The following is a 26,143-nucleotide window of genomic DNA, read 5'->3' as shown; positions in this document are numbered from 1 at the left end:
CCCCTGTCACAAGCAGGGATATTTTCCACTGGAAGCTGGAAGGTACAATGCAAAATGTACCAGTACAGAGTGATGTACAGTCAATGATTTAGGAGTCAAATAAATAGCTAAGGCAGTTTAAATCTGTAGAAAATAATGGCATTGTTGTATGCCACAAATTATACCTGGAGAAATTCAGGTAAGATTCAGCAAATTTGCTCTAAATGAAAAATAAGCACAAGTTTATTATCTTGATCTTTCTTAGGGAGTGCAGACAAGAGAAATACCATTTTGAGGAGAGAACGAAACTGTTTTTTGACGAGTAACTTGATTGCTTTTTTTGGATGAATATGTGATATTTTGCAAGTCTTAAAAGTATCCAAGTATAACAATGAAGCTTCTCTCTGTGGCAAAGACACCTAAGAACATACAAGAGTTTGGAAGAGCATATAAAAACATACAAGCTTTAAGGCTGACCTGATAAACAACTCATTAATGTTGTAGCTAGAGTTTGTTCCTCACTGTTGGCTGAATTGATGAATTGAATAGATGTCCAGGTTTTTTCATCTGAATTGAGAGTATATTTCATTTGTGGGGGAAAAAAAGGAAAAAAAGCATCATTCAGAAGAAGAGACTTTGTTTTTGAAATAATTTTCTTTCTTTTAACATTTACAGAACATTCATCTATTTGAAGTCTGCCTCCCAAATATAACAGGTTTTATCTCCAAGGCATGAAAAAATGTGGTAAATTAAAAAAAAAAAACGAACAAAAAAAACCCACATAGAGACTGAACAAGCAAAACAAAATATATTTTAAACTGTTTCCAAGTGTTTTGAGTTGTTTAGGCAGAGGCGGTACCTACATTTGGGGTCTAATGGAATGTCAGGGATATTTCCTGGATATCTTTTCTTTTTCTCTGATTTTGTTTTATGAACATAATTTGAACCTACCTCATTAAACAAACACATTTTCTCACAAACATTCCTTTTGCATTTCATGGTTGTAGCTTATCATTCTTCATATTTTTTTGGCTCGCTACTCTATTGACTTCTTCAAAAGTTGGAAAAGTTTGAAAAATAAAAAGTCTTGCTCTCACCAAACAACTTCGAGAAACTCAGTGTGAGTTTTCAAAAGTGTTGATATAAAGAAAACACCCAATTTGCATTCTGTGTCTAAGGGATTTGTGAGATTCAATTCCTTGTTCAGCTTTGAAAATCCTGCCATGAAGACTCAGCCTCACAACTGAGTGTGGAGAAGGGGAAGGTCACAGCTTGCCATGCCCAGGACACCGATGGTACCTGGGTCACCAGGTGATGGCTCTTGGAGCAGATCCTGCTGAATCACCCTGTTCCTCACCCCCCTTGGCAGGCAGCTGGGAGATTTAACAGTTCAGCAGGGAATTTTGCTCCTAAACCCTTGGCTGAGACTCATCACCTAATGAATATGGGCCTTTATCCTCCCTATCTAACGAAATTGTGGGTGTGATTATGAATGTCTAATTTTTAATGTATTGGACGTGGCTCTCCTGCCAACCCATACATGCAAGCTATGTCTGTAACTTTTGTGATTTTTTTGGTCTGATTGAGTAAAAGAAAGTGACTCTTAGAGAGAAGCCTGTACTGCAAACCTGCCTATGTGAGGCTACTTGTGCAAATGAGGTTTTCAGGAAGGGGAGGGGGGGGTAAACACTAACTCTTCCAAACAGGTTTACAAAAGAGATACAGTTCACCATATTATCTAACAGAGCTCTGGCTTTTCACTCGGGGAGACAGACATTAAGGTGCATTAGTACTATCATTTGTATGTCTGTAAATATCAATAAAGTATGTTATTTGGCATTCACATTGACACAATGAAGGACGAGGACTATCCTTTTCAGGAAATTTCACAGAGCCATTCACAAACAAAAGCTCCGTAATTTAATCTTTCAAAAGCTCAATAATGCTAAGTTCAAAATTGCAGGTTTTAAACTAATGTACCTGATAAGTAATGATGACAGAATTTAAAAGGTCCATTATTTGGTAATCTAATATTCCCAATCCCAGTTATCTGTCAAAGAGAATACTCTCCCTTAAACAGCGCTAATGCGTTCACATCTACATTAATCTCTCAGGGAGAAAAGAAGCATTCTTTAGGGGCTTTATCTGCTCCCAAATGTCTGACTCTGTGAGGAGCCATTTCGCACTGCTGTGTCAATGACTCCAATGTCTTTGTGCCATAGGTGCCATTTCTTACGGGCACAGCCAGCCCTCGGTGCTCCTTTACCTGCTGTGCCTCTGGATCCTCTCTGCTGCTTCTCCTCCCCAAAACAAACACTGTGCCTGCGCCTTTGCTCCTGACCTGCTTCTCTTGCACCATGTGCTGCTTTTCTGTGCAGCACAACTCTGCTTTTCTGCTGTCGTCTCCCATCCATACTCCAAAAAGTGGCGGGACCGTGGTATCAGTTTGATGGGATTCAGCCTAAAAGGGCTGTTCCTCTCCTTTCTAGGGAATGACATCTGATCATATACACAAGAGATAGGATCAGCTGTACCACAACTGCCCAAGGGCTCTGAATTCATGCAGGGTTGCACAGGGTGTCATAGGGAAATGGAGTCACTCTGTGTTTTCCTTGGATTTGCAGCCAAGGCTCCTTTCTCTCAGTTCACCTCCTCTGGACATTTCTCAGCTCGTTAAATCTCTTCACTAGAGAAGATCTGGGTCTTGAGTAAACCTGAGTCTGCCCTGCTCCATCCTAAATTCACAGAACCATAGAATGGTTTGGCTTGGAAGGGCCCTTGAACACGCTCTGGTTCCAACCCCTTGCCATGGGCAGGGATGGCACCACTGGACCAGGCTGCTCAGGGCCCCATCCAGTGTGGCCTTGAACACTTCCAGGGATGTGTTCCAGACATCTACAGCATCCCTGGACAGCCTGTGCCAGTGCCTCACCACCCTCTGAGCAGAGAATTTCTTATTGACATCTAATCTAAATCTCTCCTCTTTATGTTTAAAACCACTCACACTTGTCCTATCACCACCTAGATGTATAAAAATATATAAAAAACATTCCTATGTTCAGGCTGATGCAGGACTTTTCAAAGTGTGTGTGCAATAGAATAAAAGCAGTCACTCCTTCAGGAGTTCTTTTCCTGGCTGAATTTTTCAAACACTGAAGTAGAACTTACAGAAGTTCACACACAATTCCTTGTGTTTTTTATGTCTTTCTCTGCCTTGATTTTCAGAACTTAAAGACACCACAAATTGACCCAGGAGGAAACTTTTCTAAATCATTACATGTGTCAATATAAAAAGCTTTATTTGCAATGCTGCCTGGAGCACTGAAACAATGTGATTTCTCTGTGAATCCTATGGAGCAGCATATAAATACACTTGGCATAGTGTTGTAAAGGAGTTCTGAAGGTGGTGTTAACTCAAAGGTTTTTTGTACAATTCAAAGAAAAGGAGAAATGGTCAGAATTGTGGTATTGTTGAGAAAATGTAGCTGTTTACTATGTCTGCAGGCTGTTGGTTTGGGAAAGTAGTTGAGTGGAAATTGCTTTTAAAAAAAAAAATCCTATCCTGAGTCAGGAAAGAAAGTCTCATGTTCACATGTGAAAGCAGCACTGTTTAAATTTAAAGAGTGAAACAAAAGGCCCAGTTCAAGGTATAGTAGCTAGCCATGTGTAATGCACTTAATCCTATGAATAAAAAGGGAATACATATTAAAAAATATTAAGTTGCATATTAAAATGATTAAGGAATCTGTCACATTCAGTGTAATAAGCAGATGGGTGGTGTAGCCTGCCATACATGGCTGCTTCAGAGCAGCACCCCACCAGTGCCCAGAGAGCAGAGTGCCTCCCCAGCTCTGCTGAAAACGGGAGCTGCCTCGCTGCTGCTGTGGGTGCTGCCCATGCAAACTGGCTCCAGGGACCCAGCAAACACCAGGTGCCCAAGGAACAGGACTCACTTTAACTGGAAAAATCATCCCAAGGGTGAAATTACCACAGCCATTTCCAGGATGAGTATGTGACCCTCTGGAAGCTGTGGAAATTTGCTAAATTTGCTGTGGAAAACAAATGCCTCCGTATAGAAACGGAGCCGCACATTCAACACCTGGCTCGAGACTAACAAGCAGTTATCAGGCAGCTCCAGGAGAGCTCTTCCCCAAGTGTTCCCATCTGCATTCACATCCCTGTGTTTTGTTGAATCGTGGCAAGGGCAGTGTGATATTAGTGTGACACGTGTAACCCTTGTGGGAACACTGAGCTGATGCATACACATCCTTACCCCGGCTGTGACCTGCTGCAGCCGAGGGATGGGAGCCACAAATACAAACTTTTTACCGTCTCCCCAGCAGCATTTCGCTCCTTGTTTCCCTCTGTGGAAGCCTGCAGGGAAACCTGGCCCTTTTAATCCCATTTGGCACATTAGGCATTTATTTGGCGATGTTTTGAAAAGTTTTCAGAGATTGAATTGCATTTTCTTGCAGCTGCATGGCTCAGAGCGATTCGTGTTTTCGCTGGAGTCATCTCAGTGCCACAATCTACACGGGAAGATCAAACCCTGTGTATGTGCCACTGAGCTGGGAGAATGGGCAGAATATTCTTTGTGTTTCTCTGTCTCACTCTGACCCTTCAGAACCAGGGAGTGCTCAGTTCCCACCTGATATATTGTATCTGATTGCCAAAGATAAATTGATCTTTATCTACAAAACGAGACCTTTTCTTCTCTCTGCTCCCATGAAAGCATCTTTCGAGATGATGTTTAAACAATTGCATATTAAAGAACCTTTGCAATATCAATAATTAAAAGTAAATAGGTCAGAGAGTTAGGTGCTTTCTGTATTTCTAGGTAGTACCTTCTCAATTCCAAACAAGTTAACTAATAATTTCTGCCTTTAATTACTTCTTTAGTCAAATTTTCTTAGATTTCATTGCTTCAGTGCTCCTTTGGGTGCTTTCAAAAGCTCAGTGTTTGTTTTGATTCATTCTTCTGTTAAATACCAGACTTTGCACAGTTTAGTTCAGCTAGCCATCAACTCAGGAATATGGATGTTTTCATTTTTTTAGGCTGATCATTCAGTCCTTCTAACAGATGACAGTCAGTATTCACAACTCCCTCAAAAACCTCTTCCTGGCCTGCCTTAAAAAGTCTGGATTTCTCCTCAGGTTTGTGGATTTCCCCCTTTTTTTTTCTTCATTCTCCCTCTGAATTTGCTCTACAGGTCTTTAGCTCCAGCTAGTGGCTTACTCCAAAAAAAATGCAAATTTTGTCCAGTGCCTTAGAAAGGTGGAGTTTAGTTGTAATTCTTATACTATTCTGAAATGTGTGTTGAGAGGGAGAGTTACTCAGAAGCATTAGTTCTTCCTGGCTAATTTGAGTTAACCCACAAAATCTTTAAAATGTAATAAACACACTCCTTTTTTCAATTGCAGGCTCCTGTGTTATCACACTGGGCCAAATTCTGCCCTCAAGTGTAGACTTGCATAGCTCTTCTGGACTTCAAAGAGACCAGCCAGTGTGTGTCTTAAAGCAAAAACCCAGATGTTTTATCAAATAAAAAGCTTTACCTCAGCTCCTACTTTGCACCCTTCCTGTTAAGAGTTGGTGTAGCTTTTGTACAACGTGCACAAACAGAACTAAAGCTTTATTTTTTTAGTAGGCTTGGAGATTTGGATCCACCTTTGGTGGGATTCCTTTGCTCTCAGGACTTCGTGGTGCACACGGATCTCTTGTGGCTCTGGAAATCCCTTGCTCAGCCTGGACTGGTGACAGAGGATTCCCTTGGCAAACTATCCCCTAGAGGAAAAGAAAAAGGAAGTTTTTGGGGGTTCCACTGGAAAGAGGGGTCAGTACCCCTGCTGAAAATCTCTCTTAGGTGGATTTGTGCTAAGGTTCTGCAGATGCAGCCGTGTCCTGCCTTGGTAAATCTGACCCTGCAGTCGCAGGCAGGGAGTGCTTGAGAGAAAATGAACACTGGTGTGGAGGGATGCAGGTTGTTTCCATGTGAAGAAGGAAATAGGTTTTTCCAGGGACAAATGATTGTGTCTTAATTCAATTAATTCACACAACCTACCCTACTCCTCAAAACGTAATGTTTAAATGGTAAACAAACAAAATGCAGTTTAAATTCACAGAAACCCACACATTGCTTTCTCCTCAGGTTTCAACTGGAAGTTCCATCAAAAGTGTAGGTGAAATAAGTATCATTTAGAATTCTTTTCTTTCCCTCAGCCCCCACCCCAAGAAGTACATATATCCATAGTGTGTGGGATAAAAGCACATGGGCAGACACAAGTCGAGCTTTGTTGTGTGGCTCTCAGCATTGGCACCAATACAGATATGGCTGCCTTGGCAGCACTAGAGGAAACCCATTTGAATTCTACAATCCTCTTGTTTAAACCCAAAGACTCAAATGTCTGTTGTTTGTTCAAAGACTTTTATTGTTTCCATTTCATTACTTGGTGAACTGGATACTGGGACAGGTGTGTCTGCAGTCTGTTCATATTGACTGTCCATCTGAGATACCAGATAACATGATAATGCATTCCTGGGTTTCACAAACTTTGTCACTTCTGCCATAAAACCCTGGCACCCAGTGTAAATAAATATATCTAGAATATACTAAATTCAATCCAGGTCTCTCTCCAAGGGCAGTAATCTGCTCCTGAAGGCCTAACCTTCCTCATCAGTCAGAAATTCTGCTAGTTCTACTCTGTTGATTCAATCCTTTTCCAAAGGTGAGAAAAGCACCAGAGTACATTAAGAGATTTTATGTCAACATCTCAAATGTAGCTTTTGCCACAGCTGAAGCAAACTAAATAACTATGCTATGCAACACCAAGATTACCTGTGCCTGCCCTGATACAGAAACAGCTGTATCTCTGCTTTGTCTGTTAATTAATCTATGCACAACCTCATTTAGACGTACAATTTATGTGAGGGTATGTATATTTATATAAAAAATAATGCATCTGCACATAGTCTTCCACCAATTTTTCAATTCCTTATCTCTCACAGATATTTTAATTTAATTCCAATATATCAGAGAGTGACAGAACAAGTAGAATTGTTAAGTGCTTCTTGTCAGTGTTATACCAAGGAAAAAAAACCCAGACATTATTGCTGTAATTTTCTACCAAGTGCACCAACAACACACTTGGGACACACACAGAAGTCTATTGATCCACTAGGTCAGGGACATGAAAATATTTGAAATTGTTCTTTAGAAAAATAAAATAACCCACACTCTTTTTGAATTACTGTGGTCTTTCAAAGTCCATATAAAGTATTACGCAAGGAGACAAAGCTATTTTACCAGGCAGGCAGATATTCCAAATTACTGGTTCTTAACAAGCATGGTAATACATCAGTCAAAAGCAATAAATTTAAACTTAATGAAATCTCAATTTGCCTACAGTGCATTTCACTTTGACATTTTCTACATTGCCACGGTGCTTTGATAAAGTTTTTTAAAATGCAAAGAAAGTGTCTGTAAGGCTAAAGAGCAGACTTGGTGCCATTGTGCCCAGTGGAACATTACAGTACTTAAGTTCCATCACTATATGCCCTGTGGCAGACTAAGCCTGAGTGCTAACATAGGTTCAGTTTTCATTATCATCATGTGATTATCCATTTTACTGCATTTAACTGATAATACAACTACCAGCTCACCTTAAAAGAATTAGCTTGGAGGTTTCATTGCTTTCCAAATGGAATTCATTTGACAAACAAATGACAATTAGCCCAGTCTCCCTGTTCTGTGTCAGGATGGTTTTTGATTGAACCTAGACCAATTTACAATTTTTAAATGAGTTTAGACATTTACATTTAAAATGTCTAGAGGAAATTAGCCTTGGGACATCTAACAGCCAAAATGCTTTTTGAAGTTGATTATTATTTGATCTAGTACCCTCTACCTGTACATTTTGTTCTGACTTCAAAGTTTTGGAATGAAAATGCCACCTACACCTCAAAGCATAGGGAAAAACTTAAAAGCAGTTTTACTCATTATGTTATGCAAAGAAACCTATATTTTAATATTCGTTTAATATGGTTAGTTAGCTTTAATGACACCAGTTTGACAGTGTCATAGTTTTCGAATATAAGACATTGATTGAAGTTTCCTGTGCTTGCCGGCGTTTTTTTGTAGAATGAAAGAATATCTTTTGAAGGTGAGATTCATATGCCCCACACTGCCATTCTACCACAGATAGAAGTGTAATCATTTACAGATGAATGCATGTTTTTGTACAGAGTCAGAAATATGTTGTCGCTTCTGTATTACTCTGCGTATCAAAATCTTCGCTGATTTTTTGTTTTCCTGCATACTAAATCTGTCCAGCTATATTCATATTGATCTTAAAGCAGGAGGAACTCCTTGTGAAAAAAAGGGTTGTCAATAATTCCATTATAAATATGCAGCCCCAGATAACATAGCCATGAAAATTGGGCTGAAATTAGGCACATGGTATCTCAGCCTTGAGGTAAGTTGGATCATACTATTTTTATTTTGTATTATTAATTTATGCAATTTTTGTAAAGTTAGAAGGCTGTGCATTTGGCCACTGCAAAATTATGAGTATAAAAAGAAGTGCTATTGCTTTTCTGGGCTCTGAGTCTTTAGAGTACCACTCAATGCCTGTGGGAGTCTTACAACTTTCAGAAACAGACCTGCTTTATTTTAACAAAATCCCTATTTGCCTTGCAAGCCATGATGATCACTTGGGAAGTATTTTAAAAAAAAAAATAATGACTTTTTGATGTATATGAGCAGACAAAATTACCATAAAGTAAGGTTGTCTATCATGGATAAGTATGATTTTCTTACAACAGGTCCTACAAACCCTGCTTGAGAGGGGTTTAGGCTTCTGAGGCCTTAAGTGTCCAAACAGAGCTGAAAGCAATTGAGATTTTGGAAGAGGCTGGGTTAGAAACCTTGGTCTGAACCAGCACTTCTGTTTTCTCATGCCACAGTTGTTGACAGAATCAAAGTAAGCCAATCTTGAGGAGTGAAACAATCTTGTATCATCATCATAGCACTATTGCTTAACTTTCAAGTAATGCCAGGTCTTGTGGGTGTCTGTGTGATCTCAGTTGCAAGTGTTCAAAAATTCTGCTTCTCTACTTGCACAGAATACTGATTTTTGCCAGTCCTCAGCTAAAAATGTCTGGGATCCATAGGTTTGGTGCTTCTCACAGGTTGTCATCTGAGAGAATTGAGCCAGTGGATCTAAATATCAGAGCAGTCCTGTACAAATGTAGTGGGGACTGTTGATTCTAGAGGGAACAAGAAGATGTTGACACTCTAAATTTACCCACAAAGATCAGCCTGCCCAAAATAAAGTGATGATGGGATCACTTTCCTTGACAGTCAAGGTGAAGTGTCCTTCCCCCTTGGCACAGGGGAGGATTTAGGATGAATTCATGCCTCTTTTGTCAACTCTGGAGCTTACCAGCTTTGTGTATTCTCTCCATGAGGCACATAATTCTGCTCCTGCTTTGGATGTGAAGCCTAAGTGCCTTGTTTAGAGCTCCAGATTTTGCTGTGAGAGCTCAGAGATTAAAATATGCATGAGTCTCAGACAATCTGGGTAACCAAAGATCTACTGAGGCTTGAGTCTCAGTGTTCCATGAGTTGTGCCTTGGAAAGGACAAAATCTTTATCCTGAAACATTTCCTTGGAAAAAGATTCTCAGAAATGGGGAAAATGTGAATTAAATAATGACCTGGGAGGAAGCCTTGGGCAAACTGTGTTTGGCCTGCAGTGATGGGGGCTTGACAATGTCAGCAAATTTCAGTCAAAAATGTATCATTACAATCAGCTCAAAGTGAAGCTGCTACAATCTTTCAGAAATAGTTACTGATATATTTTCTGTGCCTGGTATACTCTAAAATATGTACAAGTGTGATAAAAACATTTCAGGTGTACTTGTTGCAAAAACAAACATCCGAGGGATGGAGGTTAGAGACAGCTCTCCTGTAAAATCTTTAACCATTAAATTTAAAATCTGTAATTTTCTATGTCCTAAAAAACAACTCTTTAAAAGTAGATACCAAAATCCTCAAGTAGGCAAGTGTGAGTGTCTATAAGCAGGAGTGAAAGGGCAGTGGATGGACTGAAGACACTATAAAATCAGATTTACTAATCCCCCCAGTATCATCATTTAGAAAAATAATGGCTTTGCATTCCAATTAAGAGAACAACAGCTGGGTGTCCCACTTGGGAAACCCTTTGCTTGTAGTACATGCAATGAATTCTCATAAATTTCAACAATTTCTTCTCACCAGCTCTGAGAATGTAAGTCTTGGGTGTTTTTTGGATGGAAATTCAGATGTAGGGGATGGTGTGAGTGGTAGTGTTCCTCTTCTGGAAGGTTCAGGATGTAGCAACCTGAGCATGAAATGCTCTGTGTCTTCAGGGACTCCTGCTCTCACTGCTCACCCGTGTGATACAGGTATGTGGAGCATGAAGGAATGAAACAGGGCAGAGGCTGAAGATATTTAGATCTAAACATGCTGCTGTAGAAAGAAAAGGAAGTATTTTTAGAGGAGAAAAGATGGTGGAGGTCCAAAGCAGGGAGCTCATTGACTTCCATGCTCAAAGTCACCTTTCTCCAACTCTCTGTATCAGCCTGACCTTATTCACAAGCACACAACTCTCAGAGAGAGAGAGGGAAAGAGCAGGAAGACTGAGTATTTCTAGAAAAAGTTGGATTTCATTTATTATTTATAAATTTCATTTTGTACATATCTTTAGGGACATTAAGAGATTAGTAGTCATGCAGTTTGTTCTGAGCATTAATGCTAATCCTTAAAGATAGGTGAAGGGTAATTTCATTAGTTTTTATAAAGGTTTGGAATAAAACTAACCATTCAGTCAACAGCTTGAAAGGAGACATTTAGCACTGTGCTCTCTGCTCTCCCAGCAGGCTCTGCCTCTCACAGGAACGTGTCAGCACAGACTGGCATCTCAGCAATGAGGGTACATTTCTCAGACATCCTTTTATGTAAAATAGGTGGGTTCCTCTTTCCTAAATATGTCATATAAAATCATTGTCTCTGGCATGACATACAGTAGTTCAGGAAGGGAAGCTAATCTAGGAAATAAAGGGATACAGACTATTGATGCCAAAATCAGCAATTACATTGTATGAGATCTCATGAATAATTCCTGAGCTGTGATTTAACATTAATCTGAGTGTTTAGTACAAAGCTGGGCCGACACCAATAAAATGCTGACTGATTTGTTTTAAAATAGTGCTCCTTCAGGCTTCACTACCCTGCTTTGAAATGAATGCTTTTAGGTAATACCTCAACCTGCCTCTGTAAAGCACAGACAGATGTACTCATGTGACTGCAGGCTCAAACTTCACCATTATTCTTTTTCCCCTTAATTTTGGGTTGAAACCTTTTTTCCAAGTACAATACTTAATACTAGCCATAATTTAGTTATGTGGACTTCATAACACAGAGCTTTTCCTCCCAGGAAAATCTTATCAGTCGTACTGGATGGTGACATTTGCTACCTGTGTGTGACTCAGGGGCAAAGGGGAGGAGGCCAGGAGTGCTGAAGCGAGCAGGAGATTACCAACCAAACCTCAGGAGAGTTTGGCCTGCTACAATTGCTTCTGCATCACTAAATAATGACTCTTTCCAGTGAACATCAAAGGACAGTAAAGAGCAGGTGAGTGAAACAGTGGTGACCATCTCAGGACACACCATCCATGTGTTCTGAAGCACTTCTACCCGTGCCCAGGGAATTCTGGAGGCATTTCCCATCTCATTCTCAGCTCCTGGCTCTCTAATAATGGCTTTGCCACTTAATAAGGGTAAAATACTAAATTTGTTTGTTTCATCCATTAGCATTGCATGTCAATTCAATAGAAACCCTCAGCCTGGGCTCACAGAAACCCCCTGTGAGCTCTTTTGGGGAGATGTTGGTTGATTGTCCTTACAAGGGAATGTCCAAGCAAGGCAATCATCTCTGTGATCTGACTTCTCTTTCAGTTCTGCTCTCTGAGGAACATTTCAGCTCCTGAAACTCCTCACTGTGGGATCACCAAATCAACCCAGTGAATGCAATAAGAATAACAGAAAGATGGACTGCTGAGCTAAAAAGGTAATTTTTTACAAATGCTCCAATGAATGCTCTCACATTACCATATCTCATATCATCTGGAACTTAAGATATAACCCAGTGTCAATGGGAAATCATCTTTGGCTTGACTGGACCATAAAAATGTGGAGCTCTTCACAAAGAAGGGAATTTCCAACTAAAATGCAATTTCCAGTGCTGTGCACCAGCAGGTGTTGGTGGATTGTCTACTTTTTTCTTCTGACTCTAATTTTGCACAAACATAAATAACAGTGAGGAATAAGATCTTTGTCTGAATGACTTGTTTCTTCTTTGTACATTTGTTTATAAAACTGTCTGGACATGACTGAGTACCCTGGAACTGACAGCATATGGAAGTATTAATTCAGTCTCCCCATTCCTAATATCAATATTTACATACTCTGCACAGCAGTTTGCATTTCTATTGATATACAAACCTATTCTGTCTTGTCTGATCACCACAGCAGGAGGAAAAGACAATAAAATGATGCAGGAATATAAAACAATCTGCTAGCTGAGCAGCCAGGAGACTGAGGAGCTCTCTAAATGGGGTGGGAGAGGAACCATTTCCACTCAGTAGCTGTTGATTAAGATGGAGAGTGAGGGAGGTGAAAGATAATTCCATGAGCTGCTGTCCTCTCTGGAGAACATTTGCTACCCCTCACCCTCAGAGTTCACTGTCCCACACTGTCTGCACAGGAATTATGGACGAACAGCTGAGGAGGATAAAGCTGCATCCCCAAAAAGAGATGGATTTCTTGCTTTGCTTCTCAGAAGCTTTGTTCCCAGTTTTGCAGCCCAGCAGCATTCCTGCCCTTTTGGGCCTTTCCCAGGGCTGAGGGAGCTGCTGAGATGAGCTGACAGGCACAGAGTGCTCCGTGTCCAGCTGATTGCTCGGAGTGATTCCTGCCCAGGAGCTCCCAGCACACGATGCTCACCAAGCTCAGTGTTCCACCATCAGAGAAGAATCTCCTTAGGGGCACTTGCCAGTATGTTTTCATTGGAAAATGAGAGCTTGGAGAAGGTAACTTAGCAGTGGGCACATCTCTGATATAGAGGGGTTTGAAAATAATTATTCTTCTTGGGAAAAATCTAGCTATAGGTCAGGGACTGGAGTTCATAAGGTTTTTTAAGGTCTTTTCAAAGATGTTTGAAGGATTCCCTCTCAAGATCTTGCTCTGTCTTATATAAATCTTTGTTTCTATTATTATTTTCCCCATTCTTGGCTCATGATGTAAAGCAGTCTCAGGACTGATCCAACTTTTTTATCTCTTGATAAAATCCCCTAGAGTTATGTTACATTAGAAGTGTCATAATAAAGAATATCCCAAATATATCACTTATTAGCAGTGGCATGCCCTGGCATTTGGGAATATCCCAGCACTAACAATTACACCGTGTGATCCTCGCAGATATGCAAGGACAAGCTGCCTAATCCATGAGAGGAAGGAGAAAAAAAAAAATACAGTTGTCAATACTTAGAATTGAAATTCTTTATACATTTAAAGTGTGCAGTTGAAATATAGGTAGTTCAGTAAATGTCGTGACTGTTACCCAGGGAAAAGTTTAGCCATTAAAATTAATGAAAAAATGTATGTTTGTAGTTTGCAAAATGAAAGAATATATGGTGTTAGAAGAGGTTTTATCTTCTGTATATTTTTTTTTAATGTAATAAATACAAAGCAAATAGCACTGGTTTATCCAAGGGAATATTGAAATCCATTAGGAATGTACTTGGAGTAATCTGATTCAACAAGTCAGTATATTTCTTTCAAAACATAATATCGGCACTACATTGTGCAAGATGAAGGTTAGATTACATTTCTTGCCAGTGCAATAATTCCCACATCATAAATTCTGATGAAATTATATCAATATATAAAGCAAATGGATGTCTGACCCACGGTGGTTCTCAGATGTAGAAGCTGACATACAAGTAAATCCCCAGCTGCTCTGTGCAAAACCATTACAACTCTGCCATTCCTGGGAGCTGTTATTGGCTGGCCCGAGCAGAAGCGGCTGCTGGAGCTTGTGGTTTCTGCTCTGAATATTAAACTTTGCCATACAAGAGTCCTTATTGTGGGGAGCACTTGGAAATGGTAATACTAAATTGCTTTCTATTTGCAGGATTTGATTGCCTCAGATGATACAGGTCTAGCTGGTGGGCCTCTCTTACTGCTTGTATTTCCAGATTATAAGTCATTCCTTTGACAGGATATCTGCCATAACCAGTTCTCAGGTTCTGTAGTATCCTGCTTTATATTACACCTGGCAACTGGTTTTCTGGGCTCTGTGCTTTTTCCATAACTTTTAAGAATAAAGGCAAAAATTAAGTTTTTTATATATATATATATATATCCTAATTTTTACATCAAGTGTCAGTGAAGCTACAGGGTAAAGATTTGGAAAGAATTAATTATTTTTTCCCAGTAATCTTCAATTTTAATAGCCATGCTATGATCAAGCTCCAGGATTAATGACTGAACTTGAGGGATCCTGTAAATGGCCAAAAACGCTTAGGTAAAACAAACCCAATGTGCTATTATGAGAGCTGCTCTTGACATACAAAGGCTTTTAGGAGAATTAAAACTTAGAGCTGATCTTCAGGTCAGCTTGGGGTAAAAAGTTTGGACAGTGTTTGAAGTCTGTGACAGAAAGAGTTGAGTTCATTTAGGACAGTCTGTTAAAGCAGCATAACAATTTTCTATGAAATAGGAAAGTTATTAGAGTTATGCTTCTCTGATTATTGAAGAATAGTGATGTTAAATTGGAAAAAATAGTCAAAAAAGAATTATTGTTCATGATATTGCAGTTAAAATATAGACTATAAACTATTAAATACGATTTCACAGTTTTTAATCATTGTTAGTGCAGAGTCTTGGGTAACTCTTTGCTGTCTCCTTATGCCTCTGTGAGATTTAGACCTCAATGATGTTTAACACACTATCATATTAGAATTCCTCAATAAGTCTTTAAGAATATATACAAGATTTTGAATCTTCACAAGTTTGCTTGTGGTTTTGTTTTTTTTTAAATGTTTTTTCATTAACCTGCTATTTCAGAGAATTTCAGGAAGTTCATGAATACCAGATTAGTGACTATATCAGAAATATCCTGATTTCTTTCCAGGAAGTCAGAGTAGCAATGATATATATATATAGTAGTTAAACAGAAAGGTATTTTGGATGCACAATAATCAAATAATGAAATTCATAATGAATTCACCTTTTTGAAACACAAAGGTTTTAATGACATTTACAAAATTATTTCTTTCTCCAAACATTTCCAGGGAAAATGGAAGGGACTTTTTCAATTAAAAAATACTGCAAAAGAATAATTTTCCTTTTCAAGAATTGTGCATGAAATTTGAAAATATTTTAAAATTCTAACAAGAACTTTTAAACCAAAAAAACTCCAGGTGTTCTTTGATAATTAAACCAAAACTCCCTTTAAGGAGAAAACACACTATTGTCAAAATCAAAATTTGAACAGAATCAAACATTGATTAGCCCTGCAAAATAAAGCATCAGTGTTCTCTTCTTGGAAATAATAATTTACTTTCAAGGAAAATTTTAAATATATTTGAAATACACATTGAAACGCAGACACAGTAGGAATCTGACTCATCAGAGATTTCCTGGTGTGCTGATTCTGTGATGGAAAAAGTAAGGGGAGGAAAATCATTCATCCACACACCCCATAATTCAGCACACAAACCCCAGTACACTCTTCCCAAATCTCAGCAAAGATTTAACAGTGAAATACTGCAGCAGGGTCTCATGTTACCAGGATTTATTGTTTTCCAAAATACACTAAGGAGCATTGACTAGAATGCCAAGAAGTTCAATTAGAAGTAAGAGGAAGAAAAGTACACCTGTTGGGTTTGAGGAAAAGCATATTTGGGGATTCAGTTGGCTTTTCGGTGTGCTTATGTCTTGGGAATTCTGAAATTCCTCCCTGCTCTTTAGGAGGTACTGCTGGCCCAAGACAAGTTAATGTTATATTGATATCAGAAAGCTGAAGCTGGTGCTGATTTTGGTGATGTGATAAAGGGCTGGCTCGGCACAAGTGGAGGAGGCAGCTTTCTCCTGAGCCAGGGCTGTGCTGGCTGTGTGCTCTGGCTGGGGGGAACATCTCAGTGTGTCACCTACTTCTTTCCACAAAGTAATATGTGCCAGGTTGTGCAGCCTTTCTTTTGGCATAAATCTGCTCACAGGCCCAGGGCAGGGCCATCCCATCAGGAAATGCTGTTTGTCTGAAGCCAGCAGTGGCCAGCAAGGGCACTTTCCACCACGGTCTCACGCTGAAGCTCGCTCCTGTGCGGCAGCTCAGGATTAGAGCTAACAGCAGCATCGCTCTGGAGTCCCACAGTGAGGGACACAGACAGGAGAACACCCTGTGCCTAAAGCCAGAGCACTCTCCTCACCCAAATTCCAAAACATTGCCTGCCTTCCTCTCACGTGGCAGCACAGTGAGAACATTCCCTGCTGGAATGGGCACCCCAGTCAAGCCTGGCTGAGTGAGTCAATTGATCAGCAAAGTTGCATCTGGCCCTGACTTTGATTTGGGAGAAAGCTGGGATTTGCCTAAGTCATCCAGCTGAGGATTTACATGCTGCAGCATCACTAACAGCTGTAAATAGAGACACACATTTTCTTGTGGTATGAAGATCATTATGTATCATGTGAGATGTGAATGCCATGCTATATTAGACGGAGATTGCCTCGTTCATGAAAGAGGATGGGACTGTGGCAGTGTAGAGCTAAAATTACTTGTGGCAATTTCTTATCCAAATTGAGATTTTCCCTAGACTCCGTAAACCAGCTGCTTGCTTATTCCATCACTGCTGAAGATGTTAACTGCACAGCATAACAGCCTTATATAAATGCTGCTTATTTTCCAAAAGCTGAGCATACAATGAACAACGTGCAGGGGTGGTGAGGTTGGCTTCACTACTGCAGAAAATTTGCTGAATCAATTCCTGCTGACACAGATTTATGCATGTGGCTGGTATATCAATTTATTTTGGATCCTTTCTGGATTCACAGGGCAATTATAAAAGGTGCAGAGAAAGAATCTAGGTTATCTCAACAGTCAGGAATAATACCACTGGATGGGATATTACAGCTAAATGTTACTGCAGCAGCTTCCTCTTTTTTTAGCAGCTGTTTTGCCAAAGTTTTGCAATTAAGGAGGATGTGGGCTTCAAGTAGGACAAATAAACAATATGTGTAGCTCCCCTTTATTTATGATCTTTAAATCAGTCACTGGTACGAAATCCCATCCCATCTTTCCGGGAAGCATGAGAGAATGTATGGAATTTTAAATTTTTTAGAAACTTGGGTAAACATAAATTATACCCTCAAGGAAAACCAAAGTAAAAATGGACAGGGACTGTGCTGCTGAAAAAAGAAAAAAATGCTTAAATCCTTTTGGAGCTGGTAACCAGCAGTTTCAGATAGTTTCTTGTTACCCGTTTGTTAATCTGAAAACAGAACTAAAAAATATCTTAAAAACCTGTTCAGAATTGTGCTAACTGGAGGTTTCACACAGGACCTGATTCTCAGGTAGATGAACATTCAGCATTTTCTCTGTCTCCTCAACACTCTCAAATCTCTAATCACCAAACAGAAAATGATGTTTATATGTTTATACCGTTTTCTAAAGCTACTCAGATAAAAGACTGCCTATATATTGAAGTTATCTTTCTATGTAGATGCACATGGCAGGAAATAAAATATACCCACTAAAAAGCCTCCTGCCTTGGACTTGAGTGTATTTCTGTTCATCACCAGTTGTAGCTTTGGTGAGCTGTCACTAGGTAAACTTGGAGAGCCTGCACTGCCTGTGACTTATTTTGTGATACATTTTTTAAAACACACAGGGTGGTGTTTTTCCAGACACCCTGGCACTTTAGAGGAGTGGCAAATTTTGTCCTTTACATCCAGTTAAGTGGAAATAAAAGATTATGTTAGTTCACAACAAATAAAGGGCATGAAAATGTTCCTGTACACAGGACTTGCAGCAATCTAATAACAAACCTTGTGGAAGATGTTAATATTGCAGGAATTTAATTCTGTTTATCCGGGGCAGAATACGCATTAATTGCCTATTTAATCATGTTTATAATTAAACTCGTTATAACAATGATTCACGCATCAGCTTCTCTAATTACACAGGCAGGGCAGTATTATTTCCTCCTTACTGTTCTCTCACTCAGGCTGGAGATTCCTGGTGTCACCTACAGCCTGGTAGTTCCTGGGAAGAGGTGGAAAAAGGGGCAGGGAAAGCTGTTCTCAGAGGAAAGGGGCTCTGCTATGGCTGCTCTATTTATTTCTTTATTTAATTGGACTATTGGCTTATCGAAAAATGTATTGTTCTTGTATTTACCCTTCTGTTCCCCATAAGCTTTCAGCCAGGTGTCACCGCCTGTGCCACAGCTCCTGACATCAGAACTCGTCCCCTGCAGAGTGATTGCTTTGGGATTCAGGCCATGGGAAGGGGCAGGGGATGCCTGAGCATCACCAGGGGCCTCAGCAGAGCCAAGGTGAGCTTTGGGCACAGGGGCTCAGGCGTCGTGGCAGTGACAAAAGTCACCGAGCGCACAAGTACGATTGGCAAAGGCTCTGCAGCTCAGCACTGAGGGGACTGGGGACCCAAGAGGGTCCAGCACAGTATTTTTTTTTTCTTCTTTTTAGATAGAATTACATTATTCATTTCAACTAAGAGCATTTGGTCTTATTCCACCTTCACTGTCAAGCGTTTTGCAAATGAGTTCAGCATCATTATCCTCAATTTGCAAACCAGGAGGTTGAGGCTGAGACAGCAAATACACCTAGACCAGAGTCAGACAATGGGAGGGCATTGAAAGCTGATTCTCTGAGATCCACCAGGTCCTTTATTCACTGAAAAGCCCACTTGAAGCAAGATTTACCTTCTTTTCTTTTTCTTTAATTTTTATTTTCAAGCAGATAAAATATTAAAGAGCAGTGCAGTGTAGCTCATTCTTTCACTGAGCACAAGAGGTTCAGTTCTTGCAAGAGACAAGTTAAAATATCTGGGGACATATATGAATGTGTGTATATGGCTACAGATACATAATTACTTCCTTCTCCTCAATACTTCTTGCACATCATAGTTAAAATTCTGGGAGATAAACTAGGAAACCATATTTTCAGCAGTCTAACAGCACTGTCATAAAAATTCACAGCAGGCTAAAAATAGCTCAGGAGCTAATTACTTTAAAACATTTTTTTTTCTGGAAAAATCTTGTTTTCCCCTTGAGGCAGTGAGTTAGAAAGTGTATCCTTGTTTAAGTCTCCACGCCCCCCTTCCCTCATCTGCTATAGCTGAAAAACAGCTCTGTTATTTAGTTAAAACAATTGCAGACAAATTGAATCTGTAATGAGGATCAATTACTATTGGTATCTTGGAATGTTTTTACATAATTAAGTTCTAGACTTTCCCAAGCAGGTCTGGCTGCATAGGAATTAAGAGATGAGGATTTGAGTCATCACATGAGGCTGCTACAGTGCAGTGCAAAACCTGGAGCACTGGAAAAAGCTCTGGCTTTTTATTATTTTATTCTTCTTCTTTTATTCCTCTGACTTACAGAAGTGCTCCAACTCTCCCCTGAAGATCTAGCCCCTTGTTTGGGGGGCTGTATGAGTCCATCAATTGATGCTCCAAAATTTTGATCTAGAAAAGACTTTTGAAATTTAGGTCTTGAAGGAGAGTGGCTGCAGAGCTTTAAACTCAGCAAGGTCATGACTGAAATTTTCACAGCAAGACTGAGAGATGTCTGTACCCATGCAATGCAGCTTTTTATTGCTGCAGCAGAGATGCAGCTGGGGGGAACCCACTTCAGTTCTCCTCACCCAGCTGTTTAAAGAGGTTTTCTCTCTCAGTTTGAATACAAGACCATTTCTGTGGGCTGACTTCCAGTGGGCTGGTGCTCCCTGACCTCAGCAAATGATCAGCTCGCTGGTGAAGAAAGTCTTCCCTAGAACAAAAGTCAGGATTGATAGCTTGTTCAGGAAATCAGCTCCCTTTTCAGCATGCTGGAGGAAAAATGCTCAAAGATCAGAGAAGCAGGAAGCAGCACAATGGAATAGCATCTTAAAAATTCCTCTCTCCTGTGAAACAGTGCTGAGCACAGTCACACACTGTATTTGTTGGGACCAAGTCACTGTTTGTCCTGTATTTGGCCCAGGAAGCTCTCAGGGCATCACGCCTGCTCTGCTATCTAGTGGCTATTCTTAAAAATACATCCAGTGCCACACAGTGAAAAAAAAATCATCCTGCTTTTCCCCTCCTCCTTTATCGTATAATTTGTTCAATTATATTGTCTTTTCTTGTCTCAATTCCTATCTACAATTATACCTCCCCAAAGCAGCTATTGTATAACCTGTGGGTCTTGGATTAAGTTCAGTAGTGTAGTTGACCCTCCTCCTGACCTTCACTTAATTAAATACAGGATTAAACCCAACTCAAATCTCAGGTTAAAGCAGAGGGAGTTCAGAGCGCTGGCAATGAACTGTCTGATGCTCATGAATGAGCTCACCTGGCCTTGTAAAACAGCACAAAGTGCTTGGAAAGGGCAGCTGGTTTTAACTCCTTCGTGGTGAATCTTGCTCCCTGTGAAATGGGTGGGAGAAGCAGGAGAATGGGAGAGGTGTGAGCAGCACAGGGTTGGACAGAGGCAGCTGCCTTCCCTGAATCATGGGAAAAAGTAATGGGAAAAATGGGAAAAATACACTGGTATTTTTCACCATTTTTTAAATGGTAATTTTAAAATGGTATTTTAAATGGTATTTAAAAACCCACGGATTTTTTACCATTTTTCCCCATGGTAAAAATGGAAAAGACAAAGTCTCACCACCAGGTTTGGGAGGAGTTCAATGGCAGAGAGGCTGTTAAGGGCTCTGAGTGCTACCCCAGTGACCTGAGGAGGTTTTTCAATCATTTTAATCAGCACATTGTTTTCCTCCTCCAGTTTTCTGCTGCCAGGTCTCAGGATCAGCCCCAGTAGATAATCAGCATTTCTTTGAAGCTCTCATGGAAGCATGGATTATCTTTTTTTGCCGTCAGAAACACGGACCAGTTAGAGCTAAAATAAGTCATAAATCAGCAAAAAAGGGCACCTAATTATAAAAATGAGGTATATATAACACAATTCTCTCTTCTATAAGCACAAGAATGGGTAATCTCCAAAAAAAATTAAAGTTATTTATGTTTATGTTAAGAGAGCGTTCCTGTTTAACTGAAATAAAATAACAGCCTTGGATGTGTTGGACTCTGCATTTTTTCGTGAAGCAGACACCATCCTGTGTCATCTCTGGGGGTGTTGGGATGCAAGGAGTTGCCCAGGTTAGAGCTGTGGGTGCAGGGACACGTTGGTGCAGCTGAGCTGTCCTAGAGCAGCTGTGTGCATATTCCCCAAAGCTTTCTTCCAGAACCTGAGTTACCAAAATCAGCAGCCCCTCCTTTATTTGTGTATTAAAGGGAAGAGAAACAACCCCATGCTGGGCCAAATCTCCAGACAGTGTAAACCAGTGGAGAAAATGGATCAAACCTGATTTTCATGAGCTGTTCTTCTAACCTGGAGCATTTGAAAACTGCCTGTTAAATTTTACAGAGCAAATCTAAAGCCTCATACTTAACAGCAATAATACAGATGTTGCATTCTGCACATTTCCCATCGTGTCTGGCCATAAATGGGAATTTTGAGAAAGAACATCAAGTTATTACTGTTAAGGGACTTTTTTGAGGGTTGACTGTATGGGATGCAGAACTTAATGGAGCTTTTAAGTGCACACAGGAAATCCTGCTGTGTTCCAATAGGCAGAGCATGAGGATGAAATCTGGAAACCATCGGGACACAAGGTCCCAGACTACAAAAACTTCTGTTTTAAGCAAGTGGGTAATTCTTATTGAAAGTTGAATTTGTACTTAAACGTTTTACACATTGAAGGATAAAACATCTCTCTCTTTGCTAGCCCAAACAGAAATAAAGGAAGAACGACTGAAAAACAGTCAAGGGTTATTGGACAGAAGTGTGTTAATTTGCATCCTCCAACACCTGCCTGCAGATCGTATTTTCCAAGTGTGAGACAAACACTGAGCCTTTAAACTACAAATTCCCTGAAAAAAAATCAGTGTTTTTCTGCATCCCAGTCTACAATCTCTTCACCATGAACCAAACCCAGCAGGCACAAGGCCCCAGGCATCAGCAGCACCTCTGAAGGGACTCGGTGAATACACCAGACAGTGAAAGAACAACTCCAAACACATTATTCAGGGTGTCTTGTATCATCTCTATAACGTATATTGACATTTTCTTGCTGCTGTCTGCTTTGCAAATGTCATGTCACACAGGATAAAATGAAGAGCAGTACCAGGAAAACCACATAATCTGACTGGGTCAGGGACTGAGCTCCTGGGAAACCCACAGGAGAACTCTCAGCCTGAACTTTGCCAGGTAATCAGCATTCAGGTACTTCAGGCTTTTAAATCCATGGCATTAGTTGAAGAGCATTTGTCTAAGATGTCCGTCACTGGTGACAAAGAGTTTGTTTGTTTTTAAAATCTGCTTTAAATCTAATGGGCTACTGAATCTCCCCAAACTCCATTTGACAGTATTATTTTTCCAGATTAATTTTTTTTAAGAACAAAGGAGCTTGACACCCCATACAATGTGGAATAAAATCTTTGAAAATGAATAAAAAGCAACCCCGTGACTAATACATTCACTATGTGAAGGAGCAATGGCTTAGTGGATCTCCTATTTCATAGGCAAAAATGCAGAGATTGCCTCTTTTGTCAGTTCATAGATAAAATCCTATTCTTTGTAATCCCTGAAGAAACAAATCAAATAAGCTCTGGCTGAGCTAACCATTTTCAATCCATCAAAGCAATCAAATTCTGTTTACCTGAATCAGAATGATTTCTAAAATGTTATTAAAAAGTAAAATGGAGTTTAACTATTCCAAAAAACTGAAAATGATGTGCAAACACAAAAGGGATAAGATTTCAGTAATTATGTAGACACAAAGTCGGTGCCATCATTTGTACCACAATACAATGTAGCTATGGCATATAAAGATAAAGCTTCCTTTGTCTAACATTACTGCTGCAAGTGATGCATAAACATAATTAATGTAAGAAGTCTTCAAAGGGGCGAATATTCATTTAGTCAGTTAGTTTTATTGCTCTTTCAGGCAAACAAAAGTTTTATAATTTAATAAACCAATTAACTGATTATATATTTCACCCAAAATATTTGTATATCACACATTACCATCATTTCACCAATTGCCACGGTTTTTCACACAACAGAGCTAGCGTGTGGTGCCACAGTCAAAGCACTGCATTTAATGTTCATTTGCTTTGCCCATTATTCTGGAATGAATGCCATAAGAGGCTTCTGCCAAAGTGGATTCCCTAAACTCAGCATCAGTGTTCATCCAAACCCTGTGCTGTAGTACCTCTGAAATAAAATCTTTATGTTGATCCAAAATGATCCTCGAACTGAACTACACTAAAAATATTTATTTTTTTGTTTGGCTTTCATTTCATATACACTTTTAGGAGTGTTCACAGTTAGATTTTGCCTCCAGTGTACAATTCAAAAATAGCTTTTCCTTCTTAGTTGCTGAGTTCTAATAGAGACTGTGACATCTGCCATTGTACTTCTGTGTTCTGTCAAAATACAGCCCTAAATTTGTCAAAGCTAGGACACAAAAATTATGTCCTTGTTCAATGTGGAACCAAACCTCATCTGATAGTTATTTCATTGTGTAATGAGAGGCAGCATATGCCAGTGGTTAGCATGAGACTGAAAGTGGGAACTCAGCCATCTGTTTCCAGCAAAAACAGTGCCTGAGTGTTTCTGGAAAAAGTTCATCCCTTTTGTGCCTCAGTTTATCAAGCAAAATTATGGATCAATTGTTCTGCACCTTCTTCAAATGTGAGAGCCATTCCTACTGCTCTGACAGGGCCAGCAAGGAGCAGAAAGGGTTTGTGCACAAAGTTCTGTGCAGCCAAAGCACATCATGACACAGCCCCACTCGGCCCCTGGAGCCCAGGCACAACCATCCATGGAAGCTCAGCAGGCAAAATAGTCCTAGAGGTAATAATTTAACCCCTCTTCATGGGCTCTGAAAATCAGCAGCGAGTTTTAGTTCACAAACTTCTATTTTGTGGAGAACTACAGTTCCTAGAAACTTGGGAATCTGCAGTGCCTCCCATGGCCATCCCTGTAGGAGTCAGAACCCATCACTGGCTCTGCTTCTTCTCAAACCTTCATTGTGTTTCAGTATGGCTGGAGGAACCAAGAGGCACTCAGTCCAGCTGCACATTTTTTTTTTCAGTCCCCTTCTTTCTCAGTGTGTGTGTTGTTTTTTAAAGAAAAAATTACTATTTCTGCACTTACTGGCAGTAAGAGCAAAAAATTATTGTATTCACAAAAATAGAAAAAAAGGGGAAAAAAAAAAAAAAAAGGAAAAAACCCCACAAACCATCCCCCCCACAGCTCTTGATACTTTGTCTTTGCTTCTGGTAGTTTAACTTTCACATTTCACTTTCCCACGCAGCAAGGTGCTCAGCTGCATTGATAAATTTTATCTAATTAGGAATACACCAAAAATGTGCAGTGCTGTCCCTCTCATATACACATGCACAACCACACACACACACAAAATACTCAGAACATTAAAGAAAGCTGTTAAGCTAATCTGGTGCATCTAAATGGGCAATATATATTGAATCCATGCTCCATTGATCATAATTATTGCGGTGCCCTTTATCAAGTAACCATCTTAAACCATTATTTAGAGATCATTTTGCTTTCCATTACTGTCACTATATTGCAGAATTTTCTAGGAAGTGGTGGCTGTGTGATAGAGGGGTGTGCAGCTGTATTAGTCTGGAATCTGCTCCCGTTATCCAACAATGTTTCTAAAATGAGAGACTTAGTGCCGTATTCACACAACTTCTGGACAGCCTTTGGCTTCATTCTGGAGTGACAAGTCACTCACAGAAGCTTTGTTTGCCACATAATTCCTTCCCATCTCAAATTCTTAGCATATTTCCCTTAAAATTAATTTGTCTATTTTATGAAAGTGCAGCCTGTGTGTATTGAAAAGCATTTCTTAAGATGTAACTGAGAGTTACTAAATGGCTGCACCACTGCTCTGTGTGTTTGAAATGATTTATGAACGTCCACAAAATCATTATTTCTCTTTAGGTTATGTGAAAGAGGTAAAGAGCAGTATTTTATTCTCAGATGGCCCTCTCAAACTGTTCATCACACAAACAATAAAATAATTGCACAAAACTCGGTCTGGGAACATCTGAAGCTAAATTCAAAGTACAGTATTTTCACAAGTACTCAGAAAACACCTGGCTTGTTTGCCTTGTAAGAAGATTAGAGGAACAGAGTGAGAAAGAGGAAAACATGGTTCTTAATGAGACCAGCATCGTTTTAGACTGAATCCCTATCCCAAGCCTCTCAAAGTAATGCACCTGGCATGTGCTGCATGCTGTGATATTAATAGATATATCAGGAACACAGGTGTTTAAGCTGATATTTGCCAGTTTAACCAGGTGGTAAGGAGATTTTAATGTCTCACAAAAGTAAGAGGATGGAAAAACAGAAGTTTCAGACGCTCTCATCGTCAGTGTTAGACTATGAAGTGGTGCTAAACACGTTGGATATAACTAAATCAGCGTTAATCTTCCGACTTACAGCGAGGTGCGCAGCATATTAAGAGATCAGTCCAACTCTTGATGAGAGTTTGTCCCAGGCCTTAAACACTCAAGTGTGGGAGTCCTTATGAGCAGCCTGGATACTCAGGAGCCCTTTGTATATCACCACCCAAGTGACCTCTGGAAAAAATCATGTAACCTTTCAAAGCTTTTTTTTTTTTTTCCCTATCTGTAAAATGAAGATAATAACCCTTCCTAATCTCAGGACTTGTGAGACTTTAATTGATTATTAGCATTTGTATAATCATTTTGAGCTCCAGAGGATTCATATGCAGTGCATATGTAATGTAACA

At 39.8% G+C, this 26,143-nt stretch overlaps 1 long non-coding RNA gene across 1 annotated transcript in view; it reads right to left on the bottom strand.

Moving 5' to 3' along the window:
* Nucleotides 1-5,601: 5,601 nt before the first annotated feature.
* LOC111931358 (uncharacterized) overlaps nucleotides 5,602-26,143 on the bottom strand; it is a 44,098-nt gene continuing 23,556 nt past the window's right edge. The window contains exon 4 of the long non-coding RNA XR_015289660.1: nucleotides 5,602-5,764. This is a non-coding gene — a long non-coding RNA (uncharacterized LOC111931358). The remainder of the gene's footprint in view (nucleotides 5,765-26,143) is intronic.

This window comes from Cyanistes caeruleus, chromosome 8, assembly GCF_971803275.1.
Source record: "Cyanistes caeruleus chromosome 8, bCyaCae1.hap1.1, whole genome shotgun sequence".
NCBI classification, from domain to species: Eukaryota; Metazoa; Chordata; class Aves; order Passeriformes; family Paridae; genus Cyanistes; species Cyanistes caeruleus.
This window is presented reverse-complemented; position numbering and strand designations above follow the sequence as displayed.